Here is an 11497-nt window from a genome sequence, read left to right as displayed (position 1 = left end):
TCTCTTCCCCACTGAGACATCCACCCAGACCCATGCTGCTTATTTTACTTCTTGGTTTTGTTTCTATTTTATCCACCACTGTATAACATATAAATACATAGAGGAATTGTTTATTGTGAACCCTACTTTATCTTAGCCATCTTCGAGAGTGCCCAACAAGTGGAAGATAGGACAATTTCCTGAGCAATTAAATATAAAATAGTGCAAATTGAGAGGCTGCTGTTTGAGAGATTTACAGTCTTTTCTAGTCACATAAGTCTATGACAAACATTTCATTAAAAATCTTATTACATTCATTTATTTGTATATGAGTAGAACACACAGACAGAAACATATACACATAGAGATAGAGACACAGAGAGATGGAGAGAAAGAGAATGTGAATGAATCTTCTGTTTCTCCAGGAATACAACTCCGGTTGTCGGACTTGGCAGGATTCGCCTTTGCCCAAGGAGCCATCTCCCTGTCTTTCACGTGCTTTAAATAACAGTTTTTAAATGAGCAGTGTCATAGTTGTATACAATGATCTATGGTAATAGTCAATCCTCGCTGTTCTTGCTTATCCCTGTCACACTGATACCAACCCCTTTCTTCTCTGTTAGTTTCCTTTCCACCTTCAAGGCCCTGTTTTCTGTTTCCTCTTTTTGGTTTCAATTTTAAATTACCTGTAAATATCTTAGTTCTATGTTACTGGTGAAGCTAATGTTAATTTCATGACATTTTTAACTAATTAAAAGATAAGTGGCCAGGTATGGTGGCACATTCCTGTAATCCCATCACTTGGGAGACTGATACATCAGGATCTCAAATTAAAGGAAAGATTAGAATGTATAGAAAGAACCTCCCCAAAACAGACAAAAGTGGAGATAGGGATGTAACTTGGTTGCTAAAATGCTTGCCTAGCATTTATGAATCCTGGGGCTCAATATCTACCACCATAGATACTGACTGTAGTGATTCATGTCTGTAGTCTCAACACTCCAGAAGTGGAAACAGGAGGATCAGAAGTTTAAGGTCATCCTTGGCTACATATTGAATTCTAAGCCATCCTGGCATAGATATCATGTATCAAAACTAAATGAACAAATAACCAAAAACAAAAAGAGCAATTAATGGTATCATATTTAATTGGTGAAAGAAAGGGTATCGTTCTTTAAAACACAGGGAAACACTGAAGACAATGAGAAAAAGTTAAATAAATTTATGTGATTATTGAATTATAAGTCTAGCAATAGAATCATTTATGTAATGAACAAAACTATAATAAACATAGAAATGTTAACATTTTATTAATAAGTATTTAATTTAGTGACTTTACATTTAAATATACATATGTTACATAAATTATAGAAGCATAAAATGTGACAATAAGATCACCAAGTATAGATGTAGGTATACAGCACTAGATTAAAACATTTTCTTTTCTAGTTTTTTGATTTGCCATTTAAAGGTTAATTTGCTTATTTAAAATCCTTATCTTAGAAATTATAGTTAGCCGGGCGGTGGTGGCACACGCCTTTAATCCCAGCACTCGGGAGGCAGAGCCAGGCGGATCTCTGTGAGTTCGAGGCCAGCCTGGGCTACCAAGTGAGTTCCAGGACAGGTGCAAAGCTACACAGAGAAACCCTGTCTCGAAAAACCAAAAAAAAAAAAAAAAAAAAGAAATTATAGTTAACTTTAGCAACTCAAAATACAATAATAATAGTGTTGTGGAGAGAAAATATAGGAATTTAGATTTGGATTTTGTCAGATATATAATTAGAAAGAATTTTTCCCTCCTAGCAAACAAAGTTGCCTATTGAACTTTGTTTGCAAAGTCTGAGAAAGCTGAACCAGTGAAAAGACAGTTATGGCGCTATAAGACAGGAAAAATGTACCCTAGTCCAGTATCTATCAATGTCTCAAACATGTGCTCTTGCTGTGTTCCATAACCACTCTGGGTTCCTATTCTTTAAATGAAATAAGTACAGAGTGAGCTTTGCAGCTCATTACCCTGGCTATCTGCAGATGAGAAGTTGTGCCTTCGTCTGTTCTGACTTTGCCTCTGGAGTTTTTATAGATCCCTGACATTCCAATTTGAAATCAAAACAAAGAAAACATGGCCAACCCTGTTCTGAGATTCTTCAGGCAATTAAGCACAATAGAAATGCAGCCAAGAAGCTGGGGTTTCAGATCTATGTATTTCCTTCTGTGACAAAATAACCATGTGCTCATGAGACCACTTCACTTTTCTCCTAGAACAAAGAAAGACTAAATCTTGATCACTTTTGCACTCATATGAGGTCATATGATCAATTCTGTACATTGAGTGGTAGGCCAAGTTATGTACTCTCAGTGGGAGGCCATGCTCTTAAAGTCATGCATGAGAACTTCTAAGTTTTCTTTATATATGTTTAAAAATCATTTATTTTATGGGAGGAAGGTTTTCTTTTAATTTTTTTATTATATCTTTGAGGTTATAATTACATCATTTCTCCCTTCCCCTTCCTCCCTCTAAACCCTCCCGCATATCATTCCTTGCTCTCAGTTAAATTCATGGCCTCATTTTCATTAAGTGTGTATATACATATGTACATATATTCCTAAACATATGTATGTGGCAAGCCACAAGAATATATTACAGAGATTCAGCTGTGTATTAAAGCTATACTTTGACTGGCCAAGGGTCTGTCAAAAGGCAAGCCATTTATTATGAGTATTTGGTGTTATCCAGCCTTTAATGTTTCAGCTGTCTTCTGCTATGAAATTCTTGCGTGCCCAAATATTTCCAGACCATTTGGCTAACAATTCAGCTCCCCAGATCTGCTGAACTTCTAGGTAACTAACTCCCTGCTGGAGCTAGTACTTGGATAAGGTCATGTAGGGAAAGATAAGTGGCAGGAAACACAGAGCTTTGTTTCTTGTGCTAATAAGCTCAGATCATCCTCTTGCCTTGAGGTCTAGTGGTTTTCCAGAGCAATTGACTACAAACAAAAGAGGTTTTTACATATCAAGGTGGAAAGGTAGAGCAACATTGGGACAGAGAGTCATTTTTTTCTTAGAGCAGAGAGAATGACATGACTAGGGAGAAGAGAAGAACACAGAGGTAATGGAGATGGTAAGGCAGAACTCTTGAGCCAAGAGTATAGAGCGAGTAGGATGGAGGGAGAAGAAACAGAGGATGAAGATGAGGTGGGAAGTGTAAGAGTTTAGTCGTTAGCAGGACTATGAGAGGGAACCAGAAAAAACTGAAAGATTTCACCCCAGAGAAATAAAGTAGATGGATAAAGAGTTTGGTGCATCTAGATTTATTCCTGCTCTGAATGCCTGATGGAGCTGTAGCTGTATTGATAGAATTTTGTCTTAGAGGAATAAAGTTAACAGACATAAGAATGTAGTGTACCTAGATTTTTTCCCCCCAGATATCCCACACTGGACATAGAAAAATCCCTGGCCCCTGGGTAATCAATATATATATTCATATGTGTGTAAGTATGCATATATATATATATATTATATATATATATAATCTGCTCAGTCTGTATAAAGTTACTAGTATGTATGTTTTCAGGACTAATCATTTGGTGTTGTACAACTAATCAGTGTGCCCTTCCTGGAGAAAACTATTTCTCCCACTCTTAGAATTCCTTGGTTGACTGTATTTGTTGTACATATTTATGAGGTTTGGTGTGATAATTCTATACTACGTGCATGAATCAAATCCAATCTCCCTCCTCTCCTCAAACCTCTCTCCCTCTGGCTAGATGCATCAAACGAGTGGAGGATTCCCAAAGCTAATCCATGGGAAGGAACATGTTTTAATTCCAGAGTCTCTACTCAGAGGAGGGTTGCCTAGGAGAGCAGCTTTGCCAGACATAACTGCTATATAGGTTGTACTAAGAAGAACTGAAGTTATTAATCCTCTCAGTTTTGGAGTTGGTCTTTATAGGCGCTAGGTCTATCCGAAAAATATGCTCCCCTCTATTCTCCAAGCAATTAAAAAAAAAAACTTTTTGTGCTTGATTTGATTTCATTTCTAAATGAAAGAAGTTGATAATTCTAATTAGTGTTAGTCATTGTGACTGGAGTGACATGGAATCTCAATATAGTCTTGACCTGAATCATTATTTTTTCATATTTTTATCTGAGTTTTTTCTTCATTTTTTGGGAACTCTGTTCAATTTATTTGTCCATTATTGATTGGGTCATTTGTTTTCTGGCATTTAATTTTGAAAGTTCTTATGGATTCTAGATATTTCCCTCCCATCAGATGTACACTTGGCAAATATTTTCTCCATTCTGTCAGCTCTACCTTCACTCTGCTGACAGTTTCCTTTCCTGTGTCAAAGCCTTTTAGTTTTTACAATCCTATTTGTCAATCAATTATTGCAAGTATTTCTTGTGCTAATGGAGTGCTTTTTAGAAAGTCCTTGCATATGCCTCTATCTTAGAGTGTATGAATACTTATGAATTCCTGTTGCAGGTTCAAAGTTCAAGAGTCCCATATATATGTATGTATACACATGTATATATGATATGAAAACAGACAAAAGACTAATGAGAAAAGAAGGGGCTAGCAGGAGGGAGTCAGCCACAGACAAAGGTAGTAGGGAAGTGAATATCATCAAAGTACATGATACATTTGAATGAAAATATCTTTATGAAACTTTATATAATAAATATATGCCAATAAATGTTTTATACAACAATTATAAGCTGGGCGGTGGTGGTGCACGCCTTTAATCCCAGCACTTAGGAAGCAGAGGCAGGTAGATCTCTGTGAGTTTGAGGCCAGCCTGGTCTATGAGTGAGTTCCACGACAGTCACCAAAACTACACAGAGAAATTCTGTCTCAAACAACAACAACAACAACAGCAACAACAAAAAAGTGCCATTCAATCAGATTTTAACAATAGTCAGATTTGGAGTTTTGTGAAAACAGATACTGATCATATATCTCATATATATCCAGGATTCATGTTATACACTGTTACCACCTTTATAACTGAGCAAGAACAAGGGAGACTTTTCACTCTATTAAAGATAATATCTCATATTTTCTAGAAACACAGCATAAACATTTTAAATGTAGATTTTTCTGGGCCAGTTTACAAATTTGCAAATAATCTTGTAAATGAAAAGGCAGTTCCCCTGGTAATATGGACTCTTCTAATTGTGCATGCCCTACAGGATAAGATCAATTAAAAACAGTTAAGTCTCAAATAAGAAACTTCTATAAAATTTTAGAAAGATGAAAATAGCAATTTATTGTACAGGCCTCCAGAAACTTAAATTATGATTTTTAAACTTCTGCTGTTGGAGAAAGTATTTCTTGAAAAACACAAGGAAATGTATGCTCCATTCTTCAAGGAATAAAATAGGAGTATATGTATGTAGATCTCTTTCTTCCCTTGTTACAAAATACAATGTTTTTTTAGAAATATGTTGTTCAGTCCTCAAGAGAATTTCATACTAACTTTCAATTATTTATTTCTCTTTTAATTCCATTGTGTTCTGAAAGCATGCTTATGTGAACTCTACTCTCCTGTTTGTTGAAGTACAGTTTTGATGTAAAATGTAGCCTAACTTGGTGAATATTTCACATCAACCTGAGAAGAATATATATTATGTTTTTGAAGGAAATAGTCAATAAGTGTTAGTTACTTCTGGTTGATTGATGGTTGATGGTGCTGTTCAGTTCTATTATATGTCTACTGATTTTCCACCTGTTGGATCCATCAGTTACTGAGAGAATAGTGTCTCCAACCATAACAACAAATTTGTGGATTTCTCCTTTACTTCCATCCATTGTTGCCTTGTGTGTTTGGTTTCCCTTTTTTGATTAGTTTGTTTTTATGTTGGTATTACAAAACACTTTAAGAAAAAACAACTTGAGGAGGATAGGGTTATTTGGCTTGCATTTCTAGGTCACTTTTGATCACCAAGGGAAGTCATGGCAGGAACTCAAGGCAGGAAGCTGGAAGCAGCGACTTTGGAGGAGTATTGATTATTGGTTTTCTCACTGGCTCATGCTGGCTTTCTTTAATTCTTCCTTTTTTGAGAATGTCACACATGAATACTGTATTTACATAATTTTCTCTCCTCCCTCTAACTCCTCCTGTGTCTACACCTACTCTCTCTCAAATTTATGACTTTCATTATACATACACACACATAAACATATATTCAACATATTAAGACTATTTGGTGTTGCTGGGCAGTGGTGGCACATGCCTTTAATCCCAGCACTGGGGAGGCAGAACCAGGTGGATCTCTGTGAGTTCGAGGCCAGCCTGGTCTACAGAGTGAGATCCAGGACAGGCACCAAAACTACACAGAAAAACCTGTCTTGGAAAACGAGAGAGAGAGAGAGAGAGAGAGAGAGAGAGAGAGAGAGAGGGAGAGGGAGAGGGAGAGGGAGGGAGAGGGAGAGGGAGAGGGAGAGGGAGAGGGAGAGGGAGAGGGAGAGGGAGAGGGAGAGGGAGAGGGAGAGAGGGAGAGGGGGAGAGGGGGAGAGGGGGAGAGGGGGAGAGGGGGGAGAGGGGGGAGAGGGGGAGGGGGAGGGGGAGGGGGAGGGGGATACAAAATCTATAGACATCTATTGAAAAGCCAAGTGTGTACGTGCTTTTAAATTCCATACTTGGGAAGCAGAGGAAGGCAGTTCTCTATCAGTTGGAGGCCACCCTAGTTGACACAGCAAGTTTCAAGCTAGCCAAGGCTACATAACCTTATCTAAAAAGTAAAAAGACCAAAAAAGTATATTGATGAAATTTTCAATTTTTGTTCATCAGAAAAGGTGTGATTAATTTTGTAGAGTCTAGAAATCTATGTTGCTGAGTGTTTTATTTCAATACTTTTATATTATATTACATTATATTATTTTTATTATCTCATTATATATACTTATACATACAGTATAATTAACAAGGACTCTAATGTTATTATTATGAAAAACTGGTTAGCTATCATTATCAGATACCCAGAGTTAGGTGTTTTCATTTATAATACGAAAAATGAACTAAAATACCATTTCCACCTGATTCTTCAAATTTTTTTAATTAATTTTTTTCATTTATTTTATATACTGACCAGTTTCCCCTCTCTCCTCTCCTCTCATTCCCTCCTGTCTCAACTCCCATCTACCCTCCCCATCCACTCTTCCTCTGTCTCCATCCAGAAAGGGGCAGGCCTCCCATGACTTAAACAAAGCATGGCATGTCAAGTTGAGGTAGGACCAAGCTCCTCCACATATATCAAGGCTGGGCAAGGTAATCCAGCATGGGGCACAGATTCCCAAAAGCCAGCTCAGTGCCAAGGACAGATCCTGATCCCACTGCTAGGAGCCTTACAAACAGACAAAGCTACACAACTGTCATACACATGTAGAGAGCCTAGGTTGGTTCCATGCAGGCTCCCTAACTGCTGCTCCAGAGTCCGTGCACTCCCATGAGCTCAGGTCAGCTGTCTCTGTGGGCTCCCCTGTCATGACCTTGACTCCCCTGGTTTGTACAATCCCTCCTCCCTTTCTTCAGGAATCCTCCTGATTCTTCAGATTCTTATCTTTCTAATTAATTAGCAATCTATTCTGAGTGTTACCACTTTCTGCACTACAACACAGCATATTAATTACTGAATTTGTTGGAACTAAGCATATTAATTATTTAATTTATTTTGTGGGGCTACCATAACAAAGTATCCTAAACAGAATAGCTTAAATGACTTGAAAACCTTCTCCCACATCTGGAAATTAGACATCTGCAACAAGGTATTGACAGTCTCTTCTGAAGCCTTTCTCCCTAGTTTATAGATGGTTATCTTCTCTCCAAAATTTCTCATGGTTCTCAAATACGTGTGTCTCCTGAGTCTCCTTTCTTACATGGACTTTAGAACACACACAGATGGCTTCACTTAACTTAATTACCACTTTAGAGCCTCCTTCTACAAATATCGCCACATTCTGAGGTATTGAATCTCAATGCTTTAATAGATTTGTTTTGTGGAGATGAAGTTTGGCAAGTAATAGAATTATCTTAAACTCCCAGTCAGATAATTACGAAGTTTCAGCTGCTACATGAATCTGGTTCTGATGCTAGATTTGTATATTAGAATTCTGAGTTTTGCCTCTTAATGTGTCTTAAAATTGTTTTGAAAGGCAGACACCATAGACTGGGTAAAAAACTGAGATGAATAGGTCATTCATTTTATGCTAATCTGGCAAGGGGTAAGGAGTAAGTCTACTTTTAATGTTTGTTGTAGTAATGGTGTCGCGGTGGAAAATATCGACTAGTGTTAGTGTTTTTTAGTCATTTCTTTTATGTTTTGGGATTATAATACAATAACACAATGTCCTCCTTCCCTTTCCTCCCTCCAAACCATCTCATAGACCCCTCCTTGTTCCTTCTTAAGTCCATGGCCTCTTTTTTCATTAATTGTTGTTACACACACACACACACACACACACACACACACACACACACACACACACATAGATATAGATACATAAATAGATAGATAGATAGATAGATAGATAGATAGATAGATAGATAGATAGATAGATGTATAGATAGGGGTGTAGATATGCTCCTAAATACATAAGTAAACCTGCTCAGCCTGTATAATATTACTTGTATACATGTTTGTTACGTGTGCACATGTTTTCAGTGACCATTTGGTATTGGATAACCAGTTGGTGTACTCTTCTCTATGAAAGACTATTTCTCCCGGTCTCAGAATTCCTTAGTTGCCTATAGTTCTTTGTTTGGGGTTGAGGCCTCATTGTCTTTCTCTGATCCACTTTGGCGTGTGTATTGTTTTTGTCCTTGTTTAGCTCACCTTCCAGTAGTCATGTTGTTAAGATTTTATCAATGTAGTCTCTGATATTCTTTGGAGACACAATCTCACAGAAATTTCCTGAATCTTACAGTTTTTCCACTTCCTCTTCCACAATGTTCCCAGAGCCTTGGGTGTAGGAGTTATATTATAGATATATCAGTTGGGGCTGCGATGCACAACTCCACGTTTTGACTTATTGTGGTTTTCTGCAATAATCTCTGTCTACTGCAAAAAGAAGCTTCTTTGATGATGGGTGAGAAGTACACTTAGCTGTGGGTACAAGAATAAATATTTAGAATTTAGTTAGGGATTACATTGGTTTAGTAAATTTGTGGTTCTTGGTTCTCTTCCAAATTCCATGACTTCTCTAACCCTAGGTGTTTGGCGAGGTTTCCAGTGTCAAGCATGATTTCTGTTTTGTTGAGTGGGTACCAAAAATACATGCTTTAGAGAAGAGAGCATCATCAACAAAGGCTGCTGGGAAAACTGGATGTCCACATGTAGAAGAACGAAATTAAACCAGTATTTATCAACTTGCACAAAACTAACCCCAAATGGATCAAAGAGTTAAAGGTCAAATCCCAAACACTGAAACTGTTAGAAGAAAACATAGGCAATACTCTGTAGGTGAAGGAAGAGACTTTCTGAATAGGATTCCTCCCTTTGGCCAAGAATTAAGGCCAAAACATGACAAGTGGAACTTCATAAAACAAAAAAGCTTCTACACAGCTAAAGGAACAAAGTCACAGAATAGGAGAGAATTTTTGCCAGCTATACATCTGACAGAAGATTAATATCCAGAATATACAAAGAACTCAAAAAACAAAGTCAAAAATTAAGAATAAAAACGACTACAAAGTAGCTCAAAAAAGTTTAACATCCCTAACAATTACAGAAATGCAAATTAAAACAACTTTGCTTTCATCATATCCCAGTTGATCTGTACCAAAAAGATCAACAAAACAACTCAAAACAGATTCTAGAGGGGATATAGGGAAAAGAGAATACACATTCACTATCGATGGGATTTCAAATAGTTCCAGCCACTATGGAATCAGTGTGGAGAATTTTCATAAAGCTAAAAATAAATCTCATGTGACCCATATATACCACTCCTTGGCATGTAACTAAAGAATTCAATATTCCACTCCATAGATACTTGCATAGTCTTGTTCATTGCTGCTTTGTTCTCAATAACTAGGACATAGAAATACCCTAAATCAACTGAAGAAGGGATAATGAATATGTGGTGCATATGCACTACATAATGCTATTAATCTGTAAGAAAATTAAATCATGAAATTAAGTGGATGGACTCAAAAAACATTATATTGAGTGATATAACTCAGGCCCCGGAAAACAAATGGTGCATGTTCTCTCTCATTAGAGTCTTCTGGCTCCAAACTATCACATGTGACTACATACCTTGGAGTAACTGCAGAACCAATGAAAGTGAAATTGCTGAAGTGGGAGTTGAGGGAGGAGTAGAGAAGGGAATAGCAGAACACAAGTGATATAATGGGGGAAATTAGAGAAATGGGGGCTTCGAATTAGGGAGAGGGAGAGACATAAATACAAAAGAAGGAGGAAGGAAGGCAAAATTAGAGGAAGGATATAAAAAAATCATAAGGAATAATACATATAAGTCTCTGTATAAATATACATAAATAGTTTAAATGAAAATTTTCTATCTGTACTAGCAATGCTCCCTCTAAGAGCCAAAGACCACCTAACAAAGCATCCAAAACCCTCTTTTTGGGTTGTTAGTCAGGGTTGTCTAAGAGACCCCCAAAACATTACAGGCTACTGCTATTTCCCTTGGTTACCCCCAGAAGTGGAAGTTAAGTCACTACTGCTAAAGGTACCATGTACTTCAGACTTATGTCCTAGAGGCACCTGAGCTGGAATTGACCTGAAAGCCTCTTCCCTGAGGACTAGCTTTTACAGTACCAGAAGGTGCCATGCAAGCTTCTATAGGAGGGAAGCTACCAAAAGTCCTACCCATCTGTGAAGCCTATGAACCACAACAAGGATCAGCATGGCAGGATATTCCTAAGGGTTCAATAGTGGCATACATACCTTGGTGGTAACCAGTAGCTCTCCAATTGGACTGAAGTGTTAGTATTATTCTCTCCCTTATTTTAAGACTCATTTAAGTAGGGTGCAACCTTTTATTCATTTCAGCTGTTATCTGCTATCATTATACAGGGGCCAGATCAATGCCAATAAGCTATAAAGAAAAAATATTTTTACTGTTATGACTAGGTTTTAGTCTTTCAGTTGGTCTATGTCCTTAGTCTGTAACTTTCACAAGCACTTCCCAGTATTCCTCTTCCCATACATATGTGGCAAGAATGGAAAGCAAGAGTTATTGGAGGTGAAGCCCCTTCCTCCAGATCAATTAGGCTATAGTTTTGACTTTGCTAAACTAGTTTCTTTTGAGGGCAGGTTATTGATAAGGGAAAAAAGTAACTTGGGCATTTTTTTTTCAAAATACTGACTCCTAGCATAACTTCCCACACCTGAAACACAAGTGGATTTTTCCATCATTCCGTCTTTCCATAATAATTTGAATAGGTTCTTAGAAATCACACACACATACACACACACACACACACACACACACACACACACACACACACACACACACACACTACTATGGTCGTCTTTTCTTTTAAAAAATAAA

The sequence above is a fragment of the Peromyscus californicus genome, unplaced genomic scaffold (assembly GCF_007827085.1).
Source record: "Peromyscus californicus insignis strain IS unplaced genomic scaffold, ASM782708v3 Scaffold_10__1_contigs__length_136768540, whole genome shotgun sequence".
Lineage (NCBI taxonomy): Eukaryota > Metazoa > Chordata > Mammalia > Rodentia > Cricetidae > Peromyscus > Peromyscus californicus.
Note: the sequence above shows the minus strand (reverse complement) of the source record.